Raw genomic sequence first — 26,459 nt, 5'->3', positions numbered from 1 at the left:
AGGAAATAGCACAAACGGCTGACCTGGGAACCAAGCTTTGACTGCAGCAGGGCAGGAATAAATCTGAGCCTGGTCTGCTGAATGGCTCACAACTGGGTTTGGCTCACAACTCAGCCCCTGCTGGGCTTCTTTACAAAACCCCTGAAGAGAGTCTACACATACAAATGGGAAGCATGGTGTAAACTAACGTGTGCTAGTCCCTGGGGAGCCAGCTTTGGGACTTGCTCTCGGAGTAAAACGGCGGGGGCTGGGGGGGGTGGGGAAGGGGCCCTCTCCTTCATTGCCTCCTGGAACCCAGCAGTTCTTGGCCTCAGGGGTGCCTCACAGGGCCTGTGGTACCTCAGTGGTGGCAGTGACAGCAGGGCCTAGTGAGAGGTGGCGGAATGTGGGGCCCTGGAACAAAGTGGTGTGTGGTCAGAAAACTCTGTGTCTTGCACATATATGAGGCAACTCCTAAGGACTTAGACATATGGGGGGGTGGTAATTATGGAAGGGCTAACACTTGAGTGAGCCAGTATAAGTGAAGCCATTATAGCCAAGTAGGCCCAGGAGGCTGGGGCCCGGGACCAGCATCTCTTCCTGGTTGAGCATCCCAGTGTCCTCTGCCACTTTTCCGACCCACAGTTCTAAGGCCCCCACTGCTCTCATTACACTTTTCTGGAACCACTTCAGGCTGTGAGAGCCAAAACTGTTTGTCATAAGAGTTTTCAGAAATCCTAGAATTAATATGGCCTAGGCTTTTTTTTTTTTTTTTTTTTTTTTGACTCAAATGAAAGCTCATACAGACGTGACATGACTAGCCCAAACTGTAGAAGACAAATGATGGCCCCTGAGTCACATAACTATACTTTCCTCTCTCTTTCAACAAGGACGTTCCCCACCAGGTTGGGGGTGGTCTAAGCTGGGGACTGGGAATGTGGGCACAAATGTACCTTCTCTTGCCCGGGAGGTTTGTCCTCTAGCTATGAGCCACTTCTGGTCCTAACCATCTAGGAGGAGGGGAAACAAGTACAGTTTTTCTCTGTGTAAACTGGGTTGATGGGGGTGACCTCAGCAGGCAGTCCCAGTACACTTCTCAAAGCCAGTGGTGAGGACTCCCTTGTGGAAAGAGTGTGGGCCGCACTGTAATGAGTAAGGGCCCTGTAGGCAGCTCCAGACAGATGTGGAAAGTGGACCTGTGACCTTAAAACATGGGACAAATGGACAACCTAATAGTCCTCAGAAAACCCCCAAGAAAACCTGCCCTGCAAAATGTCCTGCCATCTGCTGAGGCCCCTGATGGTGGCCAGCGAGGGGCCCACGAAGCCCGTGGACTTGCTGGGAGGTCAGAAGTAGCCATCTGCAAATGTCTGTCTTTGGTGGCAACTGCACCCAAGCCCCGAGATGGCCTGCAAATGTCATACTTCATCTACCATCTTGCCCTTCCTCTGGAGTTTACATCCGTAGTCAGGGTTAGCAAGTGGATTTTGCTTCTAGGCCAAGTGCAGTTGATGCACAGAAGCATTGTTGAGAAGGATTTTGAGGCAGGTGTTGGGATTAGCTGGCCGCCATGTCTTCTGTCACCCTGGTGGGGAGGAGGTTCCAGTGTTGTGGGAGGCAGAGTAACTGTCCCCTCAAGATTAGGTCCACACGCTCACTCTGCAGCCTGCGGACAGGTTATGTTACATGGCTGAGAGGAGTGAAGGTTGCAGACAGGCTGACCTTGAGATATGAAGATTATCCTGATTGAGGATCCAGGTGAATCCAAAGTCATCCCGAGGGTCCTTATAAGTAAAAGGAGGAGATGGGAACTCAGAGTCAGTGATGTGATGTGAAAAAGACAAGTGGATATCACTGGTTTTGAAGATGGAAGAGACCACAGGTCCACAAATGCAGGCAGCCTCTAGGAGCTAGAAAAGGAAAATGGAAAAAGATTCTCCCCTGCAGGCTCCAGAAAGGAACACAGTTCTGCTGACACCTTGACTTTAGCCCTGTGAGAACCATTTTGGATTTGTGGCCTCCAGAAACTATGGTATTTTGTTATAGCTACAAAAGGAAACCCATAAAATCTCCTCCTCCCCTTCTTCCTTCCCCTCACCCTTTTTGTCTCCCTCCCTCCCTCTCCCTTTCTGTCTCCCCTCCCTTCCCCTTCCTTCTTTCTTTCCCTTCCTTCCTCCCCTTCCTCCTCCCTCCCTTCCTTCCTAGAAGGACTCTGACCCTGGATTATGTTGAGGATACAAGCCAGGTGGGCACAACAACAGGCTGAGTCCAGAAATGATGCTCTTGGGGTAAAGCTCTTTGGTATGCCAGGAGCCCACTGGTGAAACAAGAATAATTCTTCTAGAACACAAATATCTGTGATTTTGTTTCTTTTCCTGGCTCTCCTGGGGAATAGTTGTGTGATTGTAGGTGAGTCTCTTTACTTCTCTCTTGGTCTGTGAAATGGGGAGGATGGACTAAAATCAGTGTTTTCTAACCATTTGTTTTTTTAATTCATGCCACCTCAGCTAGGGAGATTATGTTAAGCATTCCTTGTTGCCTTTATATGACGAAAGCAGTCTGTTATCATGTTTTTAAATTTTGAGGTAAATCATAAATCATGTTTTTCAAATCACACATTCCTCTTTCCCTCTACCCTGTTTCTGGGTTTCTGGGCAAAGCGCTTCTCCCTCTGTCTTGCCTTCTTGCGCACAGTTGAGAATCCCTCTGTTTGATGGTTTGTAATTTGTTCCAGATATAAGATCATTGGGGTCCAAGGGTATACGTATTCTGGAAGAGAGGAGATGAGGCAACCTTTCTTATTGTACATCTCTCTTTCTGGGGACCCTCTCACCCCATTTTTCTCTGCCTGGGCCAGTTCTCCTTCTGCACCTCTCCCAGGCCCTGAAGTAGCAGGGAGGCAGGCAGGCCTTCTGAGCAAGCAGACCATCTCTCAGCAAGATTGCCAGCGTGGTTATCTTTTATTTCTGCCGTGTGCTGTAGCACAAGAGTGATCTCAACTTCAGAGATTATCACCCCTCATCTTTTCTTCTCTCTTTTCTCCTTTCCTTTTTCTTCCTGCAAGATGATAAAATTACCAGACAAGCCCTTCCTTTCTCCCGGCCTAGTCAGACCTCAGAGATGTTTACTTCTTGGGTAAACAGCTGTAATCTTCCTAACCAGACTTTATCGCAGTTAAGCAAGTTAAATTCTCCTGGTTTAATCCCCCATGTGCTGTGGGTTTTTTTTTTTTTTTTTTTTTTTTTGAGTATAAAGCTTTCGACGTCTTTTGATATAATAAGGCAACTCTGGGCCACTGGATACGATTAGGCACCAGGCAAAGAGGTTTCAATGCGACTGAACTGGAAAAGAAGGGACCCTCTACAAAACAGCTCTGGGCAGAAAAAAGTACGTGGAAAAGCACATTTGCTCACGAGAGGAAAGGAGGGGGGTATGCAGGTATTTTGCAGGGCTTGGGGACTCTCACTAGTCATGACAGCCTTTGGTGGCCAATCAGTAACATGAGGTTCAAACAGTCAACCCCCACGTCCATGTCTTTCAGCGTTGTCCCTAAACCACATGCTGGGCACAGTGACCGGAAGACGGGAGAAATGAATGGCACCGTGCCTTAACTTGGAGAACGTGTCATTTCTAGTGGGAGAGATCTGATGTACTTGCAGTCTAGAAAGCACCACAAGGGCAGATTAAGGCCAAAGGCTACAATCAGCCTTGGTTCCAATGATCAAGAATTCCAGGGCTTGGGGAATGGGGAGAGGACAGGAGATCACTATTTGACCAAAAGGTGCCTGAACTCACATGGAGACTGGAGAGAGCCTGGGAGGCTGGATGGGCCCTGCGTGGGCAGGTGGTGGCGGCAGTGGCAGGGGCAGGGGTGGGAGAGTAACATTCCAAGGATTGGCACCAGGTCAGCAGAACACGGGGCTCGGGAGTTGGGAGCTGCGCGTCACGTCCAGTGAGGAGACCGCAGGCTCGTTCCTTCTGCCCAGAGGCCACCGCGGCCGCCTCGAAAGTGCCAGAGCTGTGCTCAGAAGCGCTTCTCGCTTCTATGTATATATACTGCATGTTGGCTTTTCTTCCTTGTCGACCTTCCAGTCACTCCTAAATTCGGTTCCCGTTCGTTCTCTGCCTCTCCCTGCCTGCCAGTGCCACCCATGCTCTCAGCCAAGCGGTGACATTTTCCCCAAGCACAGCCTGTGCATGTTTAAAGCCTGAGATGAGCGTTGGGGTTTGACTCCTCCTGCCACCCTCCCTTTGAGTGTGTGCATGCGTGTGTGTATGTGAGAGTGTGTATTTTTGGCCTAGAATCCCCATTAAAGAGAAAAAGAGAGAAAACTGCCGGGGCCGAGGATCGAGAGGTAATTCGTGGAGCCTAAGAAACCGCCCTCCTGTCCCCACTGCAGCCAACACGTAGTTGGAGGGAGACCCACCAGCAAGTTGGTCGTCCCTCTGAGAAGTTAGGGAGCTGTGGGGCTGGGGCAGGCTTCTCCCACCCATCCTTCCACTTAGGGAAAGACAGGGCACCATGCCACCTCTCCCTTCCCTCTGAGTGGCATCTCCCCAGAGGGTCTTGGGAATTGTGTCCTAAGTACCATCCCATTAGCCTGTCTTCCTCTTCTTGTACCTTCCCCTCTCCCAGCAGCCAGGTGCCCTGGGGTCTCTAGGGGGGCCAGAACAGTGAACAGCTACTCAGTCCAGTCTGAGCCTGGTATTTGCTCCCGAGGGTGAGAAGCATGGCACCAGCGGCAGGAAGTGTTCCAGACCCTCAGCATATGTCCTGCATGTGCTCCTTGTCACTCCTCAGTGCCTGCCTGGGCTCTTCAGTCCTTAAATGTCCATCTCCGTGCCTATCCCGAGCAGAAGTCCCTTGTTACAGTTTGTCAGGGTGTGTGTGTGTGTATGAATAAAAAGCAAGGGTAGCCTGTTTGCTTTAGGTACCTACCACTGAAGTACCAGAGATCCTTCAAATTCATCTCTTCACCTCTTTTCACATTGGTCATTTTAGGGGGAGTTAGGGCCATATCCTCTTTTGCTCTGAGTGCTTATATGCTGTCAGGCATTAGCTTTCACTGTGAATTGTCGTTCTCAGGGGCAGCTGGGGAGAGCACAGCTTGATGGGGCAGTTGGGTGAGGGGAGAGGAGAACCTAGGGGATGTTCCTGGAGAGGTTCTCTGAATGGCTGAAGGGGCAACACTGGCCTTGTAGGTGACAAGAAGGAAGGCAGGCCATAGCGGGACTTAGGAGGAACAGACCCTCCTCTCATGCAGTGGCCTTGGGCAAGGGTGATGGGGGTCAGAGGGCGGTGTTTGGGGCAGGTTCCCGATTCCATTGGGACTAGCTGAGCTGTCAGCAGGCCGAGTACTGTATCCCCACATTGGGAGAGGGGAGGCTTAGCACGTCTTACTCTACCCTGTGGTTGCCTGTCTTGCCTCTGGGATTCCTGACCCTGGTTTGGAGATGCTCCATCGGAAGCATGTCATGACAGGATCATTCATCCTGTGCATTTGTTCTAAATGTGGTGAGACACATGTAATTTTAAGACCATAAGAGTGAATACTGACATGCTGTACATAGCTGTTGAAATGATGGAGAAGTCCAGTGGAAGAATATCTGTAGAGTACCTATCACCTCCATAGCTTTGGACATCACGTTGCCCATCATGAGACTGTGCGTGAAAACAATAGTCATCATACTGACAGATACCATCCACTGAGTATCTTTTGTGTGCCAGGCATTCTGCCATATGATCCTGACAATAACCCTTTTACTAAGGAAATATATTTAAAGAGGTTGAGTAACTTGCTTATGGCTACATAACTAGTTAGGAAGCGAGTCTAGGATTCAGGCTCAGCTCTAGTGCCACGCCCCCAAACCAGAACATAGGTGAACATAGGAACAGACTAAATCAAAAGAAAAGGTGTGAGATGAGATGCTCAGGGCTGTGGTTCTGACAATAAATCTTAGGGGAAGTGGTGAAGAGAGACGGTCTGTGGAAGCTCAGGTGGTGACAGAAGTTTCTGGAAGGAGTTGAAGCTTGAGCGGGATTTAGGTAAGTAAAAAGGTGTACAGAAGGCATTTCAGAATGGATTTATGTACAAGAGTGAGCCTGAGGTGTGTGAGGGTCAGTGAGAAGGTAAGATAGGATGGAGGCTTGGTTTAGGGAAGAAGACACAGCAGATTAGCGTGGTTAAATGTTAGAGTCCCCAGTCACTCTGTGTGAATTTGGGCAAACTAATAAACCCTCCCAAGGCCCAGCTCCTCATCAGTACAACAGGGATAATGATAGTACCTGCTCTACCATTCTGTGGTGAGGACTGTGAGGTGGTTCATGGGAGGGGCTTCGCACAGTGTCTGGCACATGCCACATGCATGACATCTGATGGAGAATGTTCTCTTCTCACTTGATAAACTCCTGGGTCTTTGTGTTCTCTTAACTCTTCCCCCTTCTTCAGGGTCCTCCAGCCACTGAGTCATCAAGTCCAATTGATTTTGTCTTCATAGTCTTTGTTCTTTCTTGTCCTTGTTCACTGCCACCACACTGTTCTAGAGCCCTGTCGTGACATGCCTGAATTATTGCAACAGACTCCTACCATCTCCCACCCACACTCTTTCTCCACATCATTCTACCTCGTATGTTAACACTGGATTATTCCCCCCCTCCCCCACCAAACACTGCTCTCTCCATCTTACTTCCTTGCTCAGAACCTTCCAGTGACTCACTCTTGCCTTTGAGATGAAAGCCAGGCTCTTTAGCCGAATCACCTACGTCCTACTTTCTCATCTGCCTCTGTTTCTCAACATGGTTGCTCTTATTGCTCTACGAACATGCTATGTTCTTTGCCATCAATGAGCCTTCAGCCCAATTTCCTCCTCCAGGAACCTGCTCTTCCTCTCCATCTGGCCAGACACTAATTTCCCAGGCTGGCTTATCCAAAACCCACCTCCTCTGTGCAGATGTTCTGACTGGTCCAGCTCATGAGAGCTCTCTCCTCAGTGGACAGCTGTTACGCTCTCCCTGAGCCATGCTCATTTCTGGCCAAGTGTGGTCTTGCTAAGGATCTACTGTCAAGAACAACAAAAAAATCCTCCTGGGTGGGCTGCAAATTCTCAAGGAAAGGCCACTTTACCCACCTCGGCTGTCCTCTGTGATTCCCAGCATAGACCAGGGCTGAGCATACAGAAGGCACTCAATGCATTTTTTTTTAAAAATTAAGTTTGCTGAATAAAGGTGGCAAGTGAGAATCATGATAATGAAGAATGATAGGTGGGAGAGAAGAGCCTCCTTCCCAGTGCTGAGAAGGTGATTCGGGTCCTGCCGCAGAAGCTTGTGGCTCAGGTTGGCCAGTCATTCACGTTGCTGGAAACCAGCAGCCTCTCTCCCGTGCTTCCCTCTGGGCCATCCCTACCTTCTCCAGCCTTGCTTTCTGCCCTCAGAAGCTGTTCTTGGGCTTCCTGGGGGAGCTCGCAGCCCTCGTAGAAGGTTGACTGAGCTGGGATTGGTGCTTAGGTGGATGTCTTGTCGCTGAAACCCCAGCCTTGGCCCTGCTGGTAGTTCACCACTGGGTAGGAGGGTTTATTTAATGTCTCAACAGATGAGTCAAGAGTGTTTGAATGAAGAACAGCACACAGCGGAATACAGTGCCAAGCCTTTAACAATAATATGTGGCCGTTTGTTGTATCCTTAATGACAATAACAGCAATCATGGTGATAATCTGATGGGGAGAACAGGGCAGAGTGAATGATGGTTGGGACAAAAGAGAACCTGATTCTCATCCTGGACACTTGGGGTTTCAAGCCAGGCTTTCCATTTTTTTGGGGTTTGTGTTCCATGCCCTGTTGGCAGGATGCCTCCCTCTGATTCAAAGGGGAAGAAGAATCCCTCACCCGGGGATCTTGGGGACGTCAAACCGCTCCTTACGCAACAGCCTCCTAATGAGTTAAGTGTAAATGAATCAGAAGCAGATGGATTGGATTGTTCTGGAAATACACCCGAGGTTTGAAAATTAAGGGAAAAAGCATTTGGCAAAAGGCATTTTGGGGTTTGCCAAGACCCAGAACACTTGAAAAACAGTTCAGGATTTTTTTTCTTTTTCTTTTTCTTCTTTTCCTTTCCTCTTTGGTTGTAAAACCCTAAATGCTGCCTGGAGGCAGCAGAAGAGATGGGCCTTGTTCTCCTGTCAAAGGGAAGTTCCTCCTGCCGCGCGGGTAATGGACCCCAGACAGGAGGCAATGGGCTATAGAACTGTTGTGTCCAGGCGCAGAACACTCTGCCTCCCTTTGCAGGGGTAGGCAGCCCCTGGGGCCCGCAGCTCCCAGACTGGGCCTCAGTCCCCTGGGCCTGCCTAGGGCTGCTACCTCTTCCTTACGGTGAGCCTCTGGCCTTTCATAAGACTTGCCTCACCTCATCCAAACATGAGGAAGCTCATTATATAAGGGAAATGGTCTCCAATTTGCTAGGCGAGAAACTTTGGAGGTTAGCAAACACTAATCCAATAAAATAGAAAGTGAAGTGTTTATTCTAGAAAAAACCCTTTAAACATGTTTTTTTTTTTTTTTTATTAGTCACATTTGGCATCATCGAACCTTTCCCTGGAGAGATCATCTTGCTGAGGGAAAGGGAGAAAGCAACTGTTTCATCAGAAAACTCAACCCAGCAGTTCCTAAATTTGCTGCTGGCTGGCTGTGTGTGGTATAACACAAGAACCATACCTCTCTGTGCTTTGGCTTCCTAATAACCACCTCTGAAGGTTTTCTCTGCTCAAAGGCAAATACATGAATCAAAGAAGTTGGATTCATTTGTGTTAGAAAATGAATTCTATGAATCAAAGAAGTCAGGCTCATTCGTGTTAGAAAATGAATTCTAATGTCACAGGAGCATGAGGTCTCCCTGGTGTGTCTGACACAGGCATCTGCACACTCTCTGCATCTTGTGCCTTCTGAGCTTGGGTGTGGGGGCTGGTCCTGTTCTGTGCCACGAATGGGATGGAGTGCTCGGGGACCTGGGGTCACACTGCAGGATTTCTAGTCACTGCTCCAGTGTCTCCCACATGCAAGAAGTGCTGTCCTCATCGATGGCTTTGCCACAGCATGTCCTGGAAAAAGTAGTCCTGCTGGTCCCCTGAGAGCTGCTCTTGTGTGCTTACCTCCCCGGGCTGCTGTCTGCTGGCCTTGCCTGCTTCTAGAAGGACTGCTAGGGCGCTAGAGTGCTGGGGTTCAGAGGCTGTGGGTGCCACAGGCAGAGTGGGACAGAGCATGGCTGAAGCCCATCCCTCCTCGAGACCCGGCCTGTTTCTTCATGTGCTTGTTCCTTTACTCCTGCATGGGCTGTGTTCGTGCTGGATCCTACCCTGATCCTTTGGTTGCTCCAGCCCCGAACTGTTCACTGTTTATAAAGAGCTTTCACATATAGGATCCTGCAATGCTTGTCCTCAAAAACCCATAGAGAACCAGGGGCCGTTTTGTATCCTGTCACCCTTATTTTAGAGAGAAGTTCTTACCACAGTCACACATCCAGTGGGTGGCCGGCTTGGGTCCAGGGCCTTCGCTCACCACTGTGCTTCTTCTTCGTACTCAAAATCCCTTTGTTCCTGATCAGGATCTATTTTGTTCTGTCGCCTTGTTACATCACCCCATATGGACAGCAAATGCCTTTGGGACAAGAATCCTGTTTTGCACTTCTCTGAAACTCCCCTGGTGCACAACAGAGCCTCTTGGACGTGGAATCTGCTTAACCAGTATCTAATGGCCAGGAAAAAAGATGGAATTGGGTAGAACTGGGGGCAACCCAACCCCAGTTCAGGGCAGACAGATGGGCATTGCTGCTCTGGGTCTTGGGGATCATCCCCGGTGGCCACCTGACCCCCCCTCCACACCAGCCTGCAGTCTGAACCGGTCTCAGAGGCAGTGTCCTTATCCTGTCACCATGGTCCCAAGCTGAGTTCCTAGCATGGGCCAAGAAGTGTGAAAGAAGGTGTTTGCTTCTAGATATTGTCCCAGCCAAATAAATACCAAGCAGAACTTGGGTATTGGAGGGAGGAGGCAGCCTGTGTGGGGAGGAAGTGGAAGGACCACGTGGTCTGCCAGCTGGGGCCTGGCCCCGCCCAGAGTGCTGGGTTCCATCCTGCCTGGCTGGGTGACCTCTGAGCGCTGCCCCTGGCTGAACTGGAGAACAAAGATTCTCTCTGTCCCGCCTACTTGCTTCTTAACCATATGAGTGAGAGGGCAAATGAGATCCTATTTGGAACTCCCAGGAGAAAAGACAGCAGTAATAGTAACAATTATCTGGAGGTTACAGCTGCCGTCAAACAGAAAACAGCTCACCCCTCAGGCAACTGGAGGCCACTTCTAGGAGCCCGAGCAGTCTGCTCCCAGGCTACAGGCTCTGGGCTCCAGGCTCCAGGGGTGCGGGAGGGCGAGGGAAGGACAGAGAACACCAGCCATACTGCTTCAGAGGCATTCATGTCTTGGCTTCTCTAGGTGCATGGGAATCCTGAGAAGGCCTCCCCACGCCCCCTGGGTTTCTTCCTCTGATGTGTGAATCCTGGCTTCTCCATTTGTGACGTGATGATTCAGGGCAAAAGTGGACTTGTCAGAAACAGGAAGGGAAGATAAGATAAAAATAAAATAAAAAGTTGGCTAGACATAACTTTCTCCCCCACCGCTCCTTCCACCCCCCCCAAACATTCACATCCTTAAAACAAAAGTCCAACAGCAAAGCCCAGAATGGCGGGCCAGACTTCAGGCTCCAGGTCAAGGCTGGAGAGCAGTGGGGGAAGTGAATCAGTGCCCTGTACCCGCCCAGATGGAGGAGCAGAGTGCCAGGAGGCCCCGCCAGGACGCAGGGCTGTGGGCGGCGGGGCCCGCCTCAGCCCTAGCCCTGCACACCATGCTCAGCCCCCATTCACCCCAAGATCCAGCGAGCTGGGGAGCTGCAGCGTGATTGATGGGCCCCAGCTTGAATGGAAAGTCCAGATCCCAGGGAGACAGCTTAAGAGGTAGGAGGAGAGACACTTCTCACATCTGCAACAAAATTAAAAATTAAATAAATAAAATTTGTTAGTTTACAAATAGAACTGTTACTTGTTACTCATGGTATTAATCTCCTATTTCAATTAAAAAAATTTTTATTAAAAAAAATTTTTTTTCGGTAACGCCCGTGAAAGACGTTTGTTTCATGCCAACATTTCTGCAGAACTAATGTGGGTGGATTGTGACAGATATAATTTCTCCATCCTACAGTTTCATCAACTTGAGTTCTGTTAAACTATACCCGCTGGGCTTAGCTCCTTTTAAAGTTTCCGCTTTGACAGGTAGATTTATTAGTCTTGAAATTTGTACAAATCAGATGTCACTCGTGGCAACTTGTCAAAATGTCAGTCTGGCAAGGCAGCATGAAAGGCTTTCTGGAGAGAGAGACAGACGTGAGGCAGGCTTTAAAGAACTCCAGCGCGAGCCGTAGGAAGGAATGGGAGGGCTTGCAGCCTCTTGATCCTGAGGGCTTTACTTTATTAAATATCTCAGGCTGTATGGGGGAAGGGCCCTTGGATCCCAGGTCTCCGAGACAGCGCATCTGACAGCTCCCAAACGATGGCTCCTGCCGGTTACAGCGTCGAGTTTCTGGCTTGTTATGTGCACTTAGTGGGAGAAGGCATGGGACGCTTGCATGGGGGGCTGAGTGGGGGGAGAGCAAATCCAGGTCTTTTGGTTTCAAAACTCGCTTGGGTGGGGTTGTGCAGTTGGATGGGCGTTCCAGGGTGGGCTCAGTTGGCCAGAAGTCTGGGGTGCCTTCTGGCTCCCCAGTGCAAATTCTAGTTCCCCTGGGAAGAGAAGGAAGCCCGAGGGAGAGGGAAGCTCTCAGGTGCGGGGCCCTTGAAAACAGGTTTGGTGTATCCTGGCAGAGTAGAGTTGCAGGAGGCAGTGGTCCCACACAAGTCCCCAGGAGCCCAGGGCTCACTTTTCCAGTCTGCAGGGTTCCCAAACTCTCCAGTCTTCCCTGCCCAGGGTCAGTTAATCAGGGATCCTGTGATTTGGTAAGCTCCATTATTATCTTAGTTTGACATAGCAGGAAATGTTATTCATAGTCCAAAAACTATCTGAAAAATTTTTTCCCCTGGGGAAAGGGGGGCAGTGCTATAGAAAGAGCCCTGGTTGGAGCTTTCTCCAAAGGCCTACTGAGGGGTGGGGTGGGGTGGGGGTTGGGGGGTGGGAGTGCCCTGGTTGGGGTTGTGGTGGGTGGGGCATTCCGGGCTCTGTAAGGTGCCCTCTCCGGGACTGGTGGGGCTGGTGCTGCTGCACTGGTGTGTGTGTGTGTGTGTGTGTGTGTGCATGTGCGCACACACGCGGGAGCACGCACACATGCTCTCTGTCTCTCTCACTGGATTATTGCTCATCTGTTTGTCTGTCTGTCCTGGGAAGTCGGAAGCTACCAAACAAAGCTGTAGTTCTCTGTATTCCTGCCACTTTCCTTTCCCACTCCCCAAGGAGCTCTGGCAGGCTGAATGGCGGTGTCTCCGAGAGGGGGGCAAGGGCTCTAGGAGGTGGGAGCATGCTTCCCTGAGTGAGTGCTAAGACTCACTGCCCTGTAACAGGGTCTTCCCTCCTGCTGCCTCAGGTCCGGGTTGGGAGGCTGTCCTCCTCAGTGTCGCCTTCCCAGCTACCCCCACCCACTCCGGTCCATCTGTCTGCCTGCGAGATGTCTCCTGGGCATCAGCCGCAGGCACGATTTGCTTTGGGAGGTGTGAAGCATGCTCTCTCTGCCCCATCCGTTCCTTCCCCTCCTTTTCAGGGCTTTCTGTGTGGAATAATTGAAGGCCTTTTTCTTCATAAGTTCCCAGAAACTCCTGCTAAGATGCAAACCCCTCCTTGAGGGGCAACACTCCCCCCTCACTGGAGATTAGGTGGCGCTGCTGAAAGGAAGGAAGAGGCCAGGATCGGGGAGGAGAAGCTCGGGGATCTGAAAGGATCTGCCTTATTACCTTGTTACATTTTTGAGAGTCCAACCTGCTTGATACATTTTGCTCTCATCCCCGGAGTGGGGAGCAAGGCCTTTTAGAGAGATCCAGGAGGGCTGGTAGAGGGAGGGGCAGCAGGCACTGTCCCCAGTCCTCTCATTTGCCTTGCTCTCTGAGGAAGCGAAGGGACCTCCACTTGACCCCTGTGTCCCCTTACAGCACAAATGCTGGTGTTTGTTTATGGCTGATTCCTCTTCTGCTGGCAGCAGGGAGTCTGAAGGGGGAGGCGGGGCATCTTCCTTTCTGTGCTTTGGGAAGGTGTTCTGTCGGCATTCTTCCTGAGAAGGAAAAGAACCAAGTCCCTTGTTTGGAGCCTTTCTGTTTAGAGCCTGGCACCAACAAGGAACTCTACTGACCTTTTGAGTAAGTGAGATTATCCCAGGTGAAAAATCTCAGACATTAAGAGGCATGTTAATGATACTGGTCATGATGATGTAATAATAATGGTAATTATCCTAATAATCCCTTAGGATGTGTGCATGTCTTTCCAAGTACTCAGAGCACTCTCCCATTTGTGATCTCATATAACCTTAACCTACTTCTGGTAGAGAGACTGGGAGGAGCAGGCCATCATAGGTGCACGGGGAAACTGAGGCACCCAGCTCATGCCTTCCGGTTTGGTCTCTTACTCAGCTGCACAGATCCTGCAAAAAGGAATTTTCATTTTTGCTGTCACCCATCCTGTCCCTGAGAGTGGAACACACAGACGCAGACCTTTGTGCGCACACGCGTGCGTGCGGCACGCACGTGTGCGCGCACACACACACACACAGACATAGACACACATCTGTGGCTTCCAACCCCCAAATGTGCCATTACTGAAAAGCACTGCGGCTTAGGGAGTTGAGAGACATAATCGCCAGCTTCCACCCCTGCTCATTCCTCCTGTGCTGTGCAGGGGGTTGCTCATCAAAAGGAAGCGGGGAGGAGGCAGATCTGAGGAGCACTTCACAGGGGAAGACTCTTTAGAAGAAATCACTCTGTGTCATAGTGCAGGGTGACTTACTTTCATGTGGCAAATGCATTCTGGCAGCTCCCTGCTCCGCACGCCATAGATCATTAAAGAAGGGGTGGGCCCGGGGAATTTTCCCAGCCCCTCCTCAGAGGGCAGCTCTGCCAGTCACTGGGAGGCGTCCTGGGGTCATTTTCAAAGGGAGAGCATGGGGTCCTGAGAGGCTAAGCAGTAGAAAGCAGAGAACAAGCCGTGGGTGCTCACTGCTAGCTGGAGTCCTGTGATTGCATTTACTCAGTGTGTCTCTGCTTAGTAATTTCAGGGCAGCCAGCAGGGAGAGAGAGAGAGTGAGTGCGGGGTTGTGGGGAGGAGGGAGGCGACGGGGAAAGCAAGGAAGAAGAAGAAGAAAAAAAACCCCACCAGCCCGTCTGGCATCAGTTCAGAAAGCTCTCCAACTCACACATCTGGTTCTTATATTTCAAAGTTAATTAGTCATATTGAGGCTGTCTGAAGATAAATTTATCATCCAGAAAAAACACAAACAGTTTGAAAAATGAAAGGAAGTGAGGTGACATGGCTTGACGTTTAAATAAATCATTTTAACATGATTAAAAAACTTGTCCTGTCTGACACCTAGCACTTGGGTACTTTGTAAAGACTTTTTGACAAAGACAAGTCCCTGTTTGGTATACAAAAAACCCTTGCCATTAAATTACTCAGAATAATCTTCGGCCAATTACTTTTCCGAGTGACTACCGAGGAGGAAGGCCTGTAGCTCTCTGGGCCGTGCTCTCTGGGCCCTGCTCTCTGGGGCGGCAGCAGGGAGCTTGGCGTGGTCAGTGATTATCCCAGTGGAAACAACAACAACAACAACAACTCAGACGCTAAGAGTTTTGGGTAACTGGAGGGTTTTTCTGAGAGAGGAGCATGCATAATGTGAATTCATAATCTGGCTCTCTCGGGATGACTCGAGTTTGAGCAGGAAATCCTTCCCCAGCCTAAAGAGGAAAGAGCCTCTTCAGATGCCCGGGTATAGTCCTTCCAAGAACCAGATGTGTCCTGTTCTTTGTACCTCCCAGGGCTTAGGTGACAGCTTGCACCCTGTGACAAATGGAATTAACAAGTGGGGCTCTCTCTGGCCTAGCTAGAGTGGCCAGTGGCCAGATGGGGGTGGTAGAAATGTAAAGAATCGTGAGCGCGGGTGTTTTGGTTTGTTCTTAGAGCAGATGGAGAGAGCGGGAATCCAGCACTGTAAGAACGCAGACGTGCCACCTCCACTTGTCCCCCCCCAACCCCACCGGCCCCACCAGTGTACCCTGTGTACTTTGTAAAGGTCACTGGTTCTCATTCTTTATCGTGACAGATAACCCTTCCCAGCCCGGCTCAGCAATGGGAACAGACACCAGAGTGACAGTGGGGTGGAGAGGTGCTGGTGGCGTCTGGGGGTGTTTCTAGATGTAATGGAAGAAGGCGGCAGGGGCGGGGGGTGTGTTCTGGGCCTTCCTCCACCCCTGTCCAAGGTAAAATGGGGCTTGGGAGATATCAGCTTGCCTTCTGGTTTGCCCTTTGGTTGCATTCCCCAGGCAGGACAGGAGCGACATAATCCAACATGAACGTTTTCTCCGATTAGCAATTTGGTCTCATCAGTTTTGTTAATGGGATAACAAGAGGTGCTGGTTATGGTGCAAAAGTCTCATCATGTTGGTAATTTTCACTGTAACATGTTAGCAATCTGTCACTGTTTGTTTCCAGCAATACTGGCAAGAGTCTGCTTACATCAGGGGCTTTAATTCTCTCTCCACACCGCCAGACTGTGCCTCCTTTCTCTGGCTGGGAAGCTTCCCCAGCTGCGGTCTGTCTCTGCCCATCTTGCTGGGCCTTTGTTTCTCCTGTCCTATGTTTCCATCTCTGCCACCTGCCCTGCTCTGGTAACTCGGGACAGTGTTGGTGTGGGAGGGAAACCCTGCCCTGCTCCACCCGCCATGAGAGAGTTCCAGAGCCGGAAGCCCCACACCGCCATTGCTCCCACCCTCTCACGGGTCATGGAGAACTGAGGCGCGTACCGCAGCAAGGCCTTGCCCAAGGTTGTAGCCCGTTTGTTAGTGTCCTCTCAAGGTCAGGCCTCGGACTCTGGTTGCGTGATTTCAAATCCATGGAACCTTTTACTGTAGGATGAACGGTGTCATGTGAAGAAATCAGTCAGTTCCAGAAACCAGCTTTCCTGCGTATGGGAAAAGTCATCCCAGGGAAGTTAATAAGGTCACAGGGAGGAGAGAGTCGCCTTTACCAGCTGCATGGGGCCTTTCCCAGCATCATGAGGCTGAGGCCCCAAACCAGGCGGTTGGCCGAGGTGAGTCATCCTGCCAACTGTGATGTCTCAGGCTCGGGGTCCCTGCTCTGGAATTAGGAAAGGGGTTGCTTTCCTTGGTGAATCCTGGATGCAGCTTCCGGCCCCAGGCTTGCTCACCAGCTGTCCAGGACAGAAGCTCTGGCCACAAATAGTCTTTCCTCCGCCAGGTGAGAGGCTCCTGCCCACCTCTGGGCCCTAGTCCTCGGCTCCAGCTCTGAGAGACCTTCACCTTGCCCTTGTGCCTTTGCTGGGGTGGCCAGAATTCACTCCTGCAGGAAGCCATTCAGTTCCACACAGTTCCACACAGTTCCACAGCTGCTGCCTTGAAGGGTGGAGGCCAAGAAAAGCCAGAAGCACCACCCCGCTGTGCACAGACACCAGATCTCCAGTCAGACAGACTGGAGTGCCCATCTTAGCTCTGCTACTTGGTGGCTGAGTGACCTTCCTAGACACAGCCACTGTCCATCTCCGTTAGTTTCTCTACTTCTCAACTGGGGATTCCTAACAGTTTGCTCATAGGTTTGTAGTGGGGAGTAGAGAAGATGTCTGCAAAGACCCAGAAGGCTCCAAGGCCCATGGAAAGTCTGTATCTTCCTCACAGTATGGTCCACATGGTGCAGATACCTGCCTTGACCATCTTTTGAATTCATTCCCAGCTGCTGTCAAGCTCACAGTTCAGGGCGAGGACCAAGCATGGAGTTCTGGACGTGTCCATGAAAGGGTGCTGGCCCGCTGGAGGAGGTGTTCCATTTCCAAGGTCGAGGAGAGGTTCCAAGGCAGAGGGATTTGGAGCCTGAATAAAGCATCTGTGGGGCGCAGGAGGAGAACGGACTGACCCCTGAGTCACCAGAGGTGTTGATGTTTAGGGGAAAGAATGCATATTCAGGTTTCTGCCCTGGGGTGGAGGATGTGGAGTGAGGGATGAAGAAGTTTCAGCTCTGACTCGGCACTGGGGAAAGCCACCAGGCTTCTCCACATTCTCTCTGTCAAAACCTTCCTGGGAATTGTCCAAAGCTTCCTTGATGGCTTCTAATGAACCCACCAGCTGACTTTGAAATCTCTGAACAGGCTCATCATGTCTGATGAATAATAAACACTGTTCCCAGGGCATCCACTTGGCCACAGGAGTGGGGTGCGGCGCGCTCCTCTGAGAGGAGCCCACCAGAGAGCTGGGTCGGGGCTGGGACTGGCGGGCGCTCTGGCTGTGTGTTCTGACTGCCTGTCTGTCTGTCTGCTACTTCCTCTGGGGGTAGCAGATTGTGTGTGTGTGTGTGTGTATTTGCCCTTCCTGTGATTCAGGTCTCCTCCTGGGAAAGGGGAGGCGAGGGGATTCACAGCGAGAACAGACTGAAAAGAGGGGGGATGTCTGGTCCAGGTAGGGCCTGGAGACCTGCCATCCTCTGTCTGTAGGAGACAGGGCCACTTTTTGAACCTCTGTGCATCTTGATGTCTGTCTGTAGCTCTTCGCATGACCAGCTCGTGCTCCTTCGGAGCGTCTGTGGGGAGGGTCCGCAGAGCGCAGGGTCTGAAATACCTCTGTCCTTTACTCTGCTCTTCATTTTCTCTTAGCACGGATCAGGATGGTGCCTATCCTGTTATTCATGTCCTCTCTGGGGAGGGCATGTGAGAAGATGGCAGGGCCTCGGTCATCCTGTTCTTGTGCTAGAACACCACACCGTCGAGGCCACTGGTGCGCCTACCTAATGACCGAATGAGGGACCTGCAAAGAGCAGCCATTAAGGACTTCCTCGACCTGCCTCCTAGGGTTTTTGGAAGGGTCACATGACAGTAGCTATGAAAATAATTTGAAGAAACAAAGAGAAATATGCTAAGTGTAAGCCATTAACATTACTCTCCCGGGCAGCGGGGAGGCAGAGGACATTCTTTTGCCTGAATCTCTCAGTAGCCTTGAGGGGAGCGTGGCAGGAACTGGACATCTTCCATATGCCTTGCTCCCACCTTCACAGGGTTCCTTCAGGCAAGACCTCGGATCACAGAACAACTGGACTCAGATTTACTCCCACTCATTGGGGGTCTGTGGCTTTGCTGCTCTGGGTGCTAGGGGGCAGAGCTATGGGAGAATATCATTCAGCCTCTGCCTGCAGGAAACTCCCCATTGAGGGCCCAGACCTGCCTTGTAAACCAGTAAATTTCCGTACTTTCACGGGCAAGTTTAGGTACTCATGGTGCTGGAAGGAGCGATGAGCCCGCAGGAGATGGGGATGACAGCAGAGCCACTTGGAGGGTGAGGTCCCATTTTCTAGGAACTTCCACCCTGGTGGAGAAGTGTCTTCTGTGGCTAGGTTTCTCAAGCTTGCTTGAGTGGGCACTGCCTCCACCCTCCCCCCGACATCTCAGCCAGTCTTTCCCTGTCACCCTCAACGTGAAGTATTAATTAATACCACAGACATACAGTGTGTCTGTTTATGTCCTGTGGCTCTTTGGAGGGCAACAGACCCCTGCATGCTCCTAGATTCTGCCTCCCTGAGGAATCTGTGTTTGCCTCCTTGGGGTGCTATTACCCCTGTCTGTGAGTGCCCGGGGTAGCATGCCCTCCTGCCCCCCTCGGCCGGCTCTGTGAACCTCAGACCATGCCTCCTACTGGTCCCGATGGCTCCGTGTCCATCCCTTCTATCGACCGTCACCACGTAGGCTGCCCCAGGACAGGCACAGGCCAAAATTCAGTCTCAGGGGCCCTTCCAGGGACCTTGGTGGCTATCTCTAGGTTTTAAGGGTCCTCCTGGCTCCCTCCCATCCTTTCTTGCTAGGGAATTTGGGGAGATTTACTAGCTCCCACTCCTCCCAGCCTGTCTGTCATATACAGTGGGGACTCCATCATCTCTTCCTTGGCTCTTGTTTCCATTTCTGCAGACACTTGCAGCCCATGCTGCCCACGGGGGTGCTGGCCGGACCTGGACTGCCACATGAGGCCATGTGCTTCCTGCTTGTGGCTCTGGCCTCTCTCGATGGTCAGCCTCCTAAGGGCAGGGTAGCCTTGGCTGCTTTGTTTTCATTCCTCCCTCTGCCCAAAGCTGTGTTCAGTAGACTCTTCTTGGTAGAGAGGCCTAATGGCTCCCTTCTCGGCAGGATTACAGAAACGATTACAGGAGTCATTCTTCTTAGAGATTCCCACTAACGATGGGGCTTAAGAAAATATTCATTGAGGGGCACCTGGGTGGCTCAGTTGGTTAAGCGATGGCCTTCAGCTCAGGTCATGATCCTGGAGTCCCAGGATCAAGTCCCACATCGGGCTCCCAGCTCCATGGGGTATCTGCTTCTCCCTCTGACCTTCTCTCCTCTCATGCTCTCTCTCTCTCTCTAAAAAAAAAGAAAAAAAGAAAAAAGAAAAAGAAAATACTCATTGAATGAAGTGGCTTGGAGAGTGTTTGCACCATGTAGACAGTGTGATGTTCTCATGTCCTGGCCTCCTGGATGACTTGGGAAACAGGTGACTTCCCAAGGCTTGAACCCCAGTTTCTTAGGAGCTGAGCAAGACACCTGCCAGGGGTCACATCCTGCCACAAGGTGAGTTTACTCTGGGCGGGAGAGCTATCACGTGGCTGTGGAACCAAGTACGGTCATGATCTAGATTCTGTCCTGGGTGCTCTCAACCATGCTTCTTTTGGGACCCCCCCCCCTTTTTTTAGAGCAGTCTCTGGTTGGGTTGGATTCGCAGGGATACTTAGGCATTCTGCTTTGCACATTACTGGAGAAATTATATCTCTGTCATATTTGAACACTCTGAAATAGGAAAGATTTACTTTATTGGGTGTCCCCCCCCCACCTCCTTCTCAATGTTTGAAGCTAACAAAATGTTTTCAAGCAATTTCTTGCCACTAAATTTGGTGAAACTTACTTCAAGTGTCTTTCCAGAACCTTTCATAGAAAAGTAATTGTGTAATTAGCTATAAATTAGTAAAAATTATGCTAATTACTTCCAGGTGTGACATATTTTGCGCTTAAAAACAAGTAAGAGAAATAAAGGGGCTGTCACTGTGGCTCCCAAGTGAAGGTTGGCCCAGGCAGGCTTGACAGGCTGATGTGCGCATTTACCTAATATTACTTTTTTTAATTATGTAATTTCGGAATAAGTACAAACAGACCCGGGAAGAAAAGTACAACAGACAAAGCCCAGGGGTGGTTGTGTGTGTGTGTGTGTGTGTGTGTGTGTGTGTGTGTGTGTGTGTGTATGTGTGCACGCTTAATTAAAAGGAACCTAAGCAGGGGCTTTTCTAGTACTTTTCATTTTGCACTTGTAATGGGGGAATTGGAGATGGAGGGATGGGGGATGTGGTATTGGGGGAGGTCTCTGGGTTTTACGGGGTCACCTTAAGCCAGGAGACGGTCCAGTGGCTCTCTGGGAGGTTTGCCTTCTCTTCACACCCCCTTCATCCTTTCAGCTCTCGATACTAAAGTAACGTGGGCCATGGAGGCTGTCATGTGCTAACAGATTGTCTTCATTTGCGTGCATCTTTATGTGGCCCAAGGCTTTATGGTACTGGTCTTTCTTGCATCTTTCTCCCCATAATCCTGTTGAGTATGTAGGACAGGTATTGTGGCCTTCAGAGCATACATGATGGTCTGAAGAACCACTTCTCCTGGGATGGGTAAAGGGAGAACGAAGGAGAAGGTAGAGTGTCCTTCTTTTTGTTCCTTTCTCCTCCGCTTCCTGGTACTGCTCTGCATCCACCGGCAATGGCGGTAAGGTAGAGAACCCACCCATGGATCCATCTGTCAGTCCAACACTTGGGGCTTTGTGGTAGGTGCTGGGCATCCTGGGCTCAATATCCCAGGAAAGCTTACTGGTGGAGAAGGTAGACATGGGAGAATCATTGGATGGGATATGAGCAGTACTCTCACTACAGTGATGTTAGGTCTTGGGTTTTCAGGGATCACACCACTTTAAAAGATTCTCTTTCCATAAAAACATATGTGTGCATGGAACATTGTATTCCCAGCTTTGGTTTGGCGGACGTGGTCCCCCGAGGGGTAATAGAAGAACATGAGAATTGCCCTAGCTGGAGGAGGGTCATTCTCACAGACGACAGGCATGTCAGCCGCATATTTGAGGGCAGTGGAAATTTTTCTAGCAGAGGAGAATCCTTCCAGTCAGTAGAGGTGATGGCTGGGAAGGACTGAGGGATGACTGAGAACGCACCAGGATTTAATGGAGGGGGAGTTGCGGGTAGGGGTGAAGCACAGGAGGATTCTACAGTGTGGTGTACTTGGGAAACTACCAATAGTTCGGCATCACTAGAGCATTAAGAGAGAGGAGAGGAGTGGGGACAGGGAGTGAGTTCAAAGGAGAGCCTTGTGGGCTGCCCCAAGGAGGATGAATTTGAAATAAAGGGAAACCACTATAAAATTTAGGTATTTTGTGTGTGTGTGTATAGGAGGGATGGGGTGGGAATCAGCAGATACACTGTCTTTCTGATTACAATGCTTCTGTTTCTTTGAACTTCCCCACGGAGAGCTGATCATAGTCTCAAGAAGAGAAATGTTAGGTCTGATGGGTCAGCTTAGCTTGGAGACAGAACACCCACCACACCCCCTTACAGGAAAGCAGGGAACCCCACTGCTCTGGGGGAGACCTCCTCGGTGGGGTGTCTGACAGAGTAGCTCCCTCGGCTCTGATGGTCACCCTGCCCTCTCCCCTCACCGCCACAGGCAGTAGACCACATCTCGAGCCTTCACTGCTGTGGATTTAAGCCAATAGATTGTGAAGGGGCAGCTGATCTGGGAGCAGCCCCACCAAACAACGGCACCAGCTTAAAGAGGAAAGCAAATAAAAAGCACCTGTGTGTTTTTGCCTCCCTTGACATTCTCTACAACCTTCTTCTAAGTTTGTCTTTCCAATCTCCAGATTAAAAAAGGAAATTCACTGGGGCACCTGGGTGGCTCAGTGGGTTAAGCCTCTGCTTTCAGCTTGGGGCCTGGTCTCAGGGTCCTGGGATGGAGCCTTGCATCCGGCTCTCTGCTCAGCTGGGAGCCTGCTTCCCTCCTCTCCCCGCCTGCCTCTGTGCCTACTTGTGATCTCTGTCTGTCAAATAAATAAATAAAATCTTTAAAAAAAATTCATAGAAATATCTTCTTAAAATTGGAAAATAGAGAAATATTAGCAAAGCATAAGAAGAACAAAATAAAACAAACCCCAATAACAAGCACGGATCCAAACAAAAAGGTGCGGACCCGGAGTGGGGGAGCTGGGTCAGGTCTCAAGTGCTCCTCGTTGCTCCTCTTTCTTGACTTGAGTCACTTTCCTGTCCAGGCTTCAGACTCTGCATTCTGAAAACATGAGAGTCAAGCCAAGTGATCTCAAAGTCCTTTCCAGCTCTGATCTGTAACATTTACGTTTTAATTTTTATTTTTGGTAGCAGCATGAGAAAACACCTTCATTCTTCCCTGGATTCTCAGCCCAGAGAAGAAGTAGGTAAGGGGACTGAGTATTTCTTAAGCCGAAGAGGGGCCACGGGTGGATCCCCTTCTCACAGTTAGGCTCTGGGATATTTGGACATTTCCTACCATCAAAAATACTTTCTTTCCTGCATTTTCCATGCCCCAGGGCCAGGGTGCTTTCTTTACAAAGGACCCCATGTTGTGGGATTGGAAGCCAAAGTTGGTTTGCTTCCTATAAAACACAGCTTGTTTGCTTCCATGGGTCCTCCCATAATGTAACCATAGTAACAGCGCTAATACTGTTAGGATACTGATGAGGATGCTGAGGGTGAGGGGAGCTAGCATCCACTGACTATGTGTCAGACATTACCCTAAAAGCTGTGTGTTTGTTAACCTATTTAATCCTATGTGGTAGGTACCATCATCATGCCCGTTTTACAGATGAGGACATAGGTGCACAGAGAGTTAAATGGCCAGGATCCTTTGTTCAGGGCTTGTGGAAGTGGCCAGCATTTGGAATCATTTGCTTGCAAGTTCAAGCCCTGGATCCCCCAGCCAGCCAGCCAAGGCTCTTGAGGATTAAATGAGACAATCTGTGACAAGTACTTTGCAAACTGTGATGTACCATACACATTATGGTATGGAGTTGGGGCGGATGGGACTAATCTGGCCAGAGTTGGCTGAGCTGCCCACACAGGACAGCTGGAATCTCAGAGAGGGCAGTAGAGACCGAGACAGAGGGTGGTGGTGGGGGAGAGAATTTCTTGAAGGCAGAGCTGGGGTGTGTCTGCCCCAAGGCTCCTTTCTCTTGTGGGATGTGCGTATGTCTTGTCTTGGCTCCAGGCCGCAGGTGCAGACCGGGCACAGCACACACACTGGGGCAGGTGGCCTTGCTCGTGGGAGCCCAGCCTTGCAGGTAGTGTCATCCTGCTTCTCTCCCCCGGAAGAACCAGGTGTGGGTTGATCTGCTGTCTTGTCATCTGTCAGACCAGGTCCAGCCACTGTTGCTGGCATGCAAGCCCTCCCCAGTAGGTGCTAACCTATGGTCTAGTTATATTTCCTGCTCCCCCAACTGAGCACCTCTTTCTGCTTCAATGGCCACTCTCCTTGGCGTTTTCTTCAGACAAGGTGCTGTGGTCATGTTGGAGAGCCTTTGCTGATGCTGTTCACTTTCCTGAAATACTGGCTTATCCTCACTCCCCCATCCCTGTTCTTCCTTCTGTGAATTCTCAGGACCTTCATCTCCATAAAATAGTGTTGCTTGGCCATCTGCTTCTGGCTTTTCTGGAGGACAAGGGATGCACCATGACTTAGGCCCCCCTCCTTTTTAATGCCCTCAAGTTTTGCATTTCAGACTTGGCTTATAGGGGTGCATAGGCCCTATTTGCAGGAGAGAGGAATGATTTAGACTCCCTTAGCCTTTCTTTCTAGATTCCTTTTGTGAGCAGTTAGTTAGTGTTGATCGCCAAGGTTGGCTTGACTCTGGGTCTAGGAAAGCACCATGAGTGAATAGAAGGGGTTCAGTGCTTACTGCCCACAAAGAACATTCGCTAGCACCCCAAAACCCTGCAAACTCCCATTAGTGAGAAGCTCCCAGGTCGGGGAGGTCAGCTGCTTCACATGGAATCTTGCCCTTGACCAGATGAGAGATCTTTATATACATGCTTTCCTGGCCTATATCATCTATGGTAACCCCTGGAAGAGGGAATTTTAAAAGTCAACACATTCTGAAAAGGCAAGTGTTAGTGGGTCTTTGGAGATGTGGTCACAACTTGCTGTGTGATTTGACAGGACAAGTGCACGTTGAACATGGGGGCCCCTTATTCGAAAATTATGAAGACCTTCAAGATAGTGACAAGCAGAGCACGAGTCCAAACCAAGGTCGTCTGGAGTGTGGAAGTGGGTTCAGGGGGAGAGGTTGGGGCTCTGCAGGGACTTTGTGCTTATGAAGCTGGCTCGGCTCTGCTGGGTGCGTCCTGGCTGTTGCTACTGTCATGTGGGCAAAGATGGTGATGGTGTCGCCGTGTTCTTTTTCCTGGGCACAGCTTCCAAGTTAGGTAATAATATTAAGTGTCTAGCCTGTGTCCAGCACTATTTAAAACACCCTGGGGTGTGTGTGTGTGGATTTTTACAAAATCAGTAGGGGATAAGGTTCTCCCTGGAAAGATATTTACAAAATTATAAATGAGACAAAGAGATACATTCAGTGCCCATATATCACTGTCAGGTCAAGAAGTAGAGGCTCAGATGGTTTGCTCAAAGTCACACAGCTACTCCAGGACTTGGGTACTCTGTACATAACCTTGACCACAAAATGCTTAAAGAATGGTCTCCTTGGTGTGGGGTGCTAGGAGCCATAGGAGATCAGAGAAGCAGGGGTCACAGGTCAGGGTCATGGCCTGGTCCTTGCTGACATGGAAGGGGAAGGGTTTGGGGGCAGGGGTGGGAAGAGTGGGGAGGGAGCCTGGAAGGGGGCGCTCTGCAATCAATGGAGTGGGTCTGGCTTCCTCAGGAGGGGGTATAAGAAGTGGGGATCTCTCCCAGATGCTTTGTCCTCCTTAGTGTTTATCTTTGCTCACTCTTTTCCTTCTAAATAAGATACCTGTTCCCCATAGCCATCTCTTTCCTGATTCTAGTCCAATTTGAAAGTGTTTTTCAAACTCTCTGGATCGTAGTCTATAACAAAAAATATATTTTCTGGTGTGGCCCAGTACACATGTGTGTGTGTGTGTGTGTGTGTGTGCCCGCGCATGCTTGTGTTTATGTGTTTACTTACCCATAAAGTTAAGTAAGCAGACATCTGATGCAGTCTGATGTTTTTTGTTATACTGTATTATATAATTAAAAAGTCAGATAGTGACACTCGAAATTGAGGCCTACCCTGAATATGGAAAACTGCTTTAACTCCTCTCTGCCATAGCCACCAGACAAGAAGAATTCTTTTGCACTCAGAGCCTCTGTAGAAGGAGTATGTCTTCAGCTCTGTGAGCCTAATGGAACCCTTTTGTTCTTTGGATGCCTAAAGTTCATCCTGCTGGGACCTGCCCTGGGATCTCAGCCCCTCCTGACAAGGGTTTAATTATATTTTTGGCATTTGCATCTTCTCTCCCTAATATAGTACATATTCCTTGCAGAGAAAACACATGCCTAGGGTACACAGTAACATGTAAAAGGTAGTAGAGCTCACCAAGCCCATTTCCTAGCCCCTCTGAGGCCCAGCCCTGTGTCTTTTCCAGAGAAGGCATTCAGTAAGAGTTTCTAAATTGAAGAATTGGTGGAGGATCTCAGAAGCACTTGGGAATTTTCTGGCAAGTTGAACATAAGCTCAGCACTGTTGGTTTAAAAGGCCTCTTGGTGGGGCTGGCATTTGATTGTTCCCCAAGCAAGCTCTTGGAACCCTCTTTCTTTCTTGGCTTTTCCTTGTCTGGTCACATTTCTCCGCTGACAGCCTTGCTTTCCAGCCTCAGGTACTTCTGGGACTTATATCCTGTTGCTTTTTCCTGAGACATGCTGACTGGGAGGGTGGAAGTTCTGACAAGACCCACAAACATGGCCTTTCCTGTCCCCTGAGCCAGATACTGGAGAGCCCCATAGGTGGGAAGAACCCTGGGGTCAGTGGCTGAAAACCTGGTTTCAGAAGTCCTCTTCCCCAGATGAGTGACTTTGGGGAAATGGTTTAGCCTCTTAGAACTTCATTTCTCTTCATTTGACACCTCCTGGTGCTCATTGAGATGATCATGGTAACAAACACGTGGAGACTTTCACTGTATGGTG

Source organism: Enhydra lutris, unplaced genomic scaffold, assembly GCF_002288905.1.
Source record: "Enhydra lutris kenyoni isolate GAN:26980312 unplaced genomic scaffold, ASM228890v2 scaffoldscaffold11, whole genome shotgun sequence".
NCBI lineage: Eukaryota > Metazoa > Chordata > Mammalia > Carnivora > Mustelidae > Enhydra > Enhydra lutris.
Note: the sequence above shows the minus strand (reverse complement) of the source record.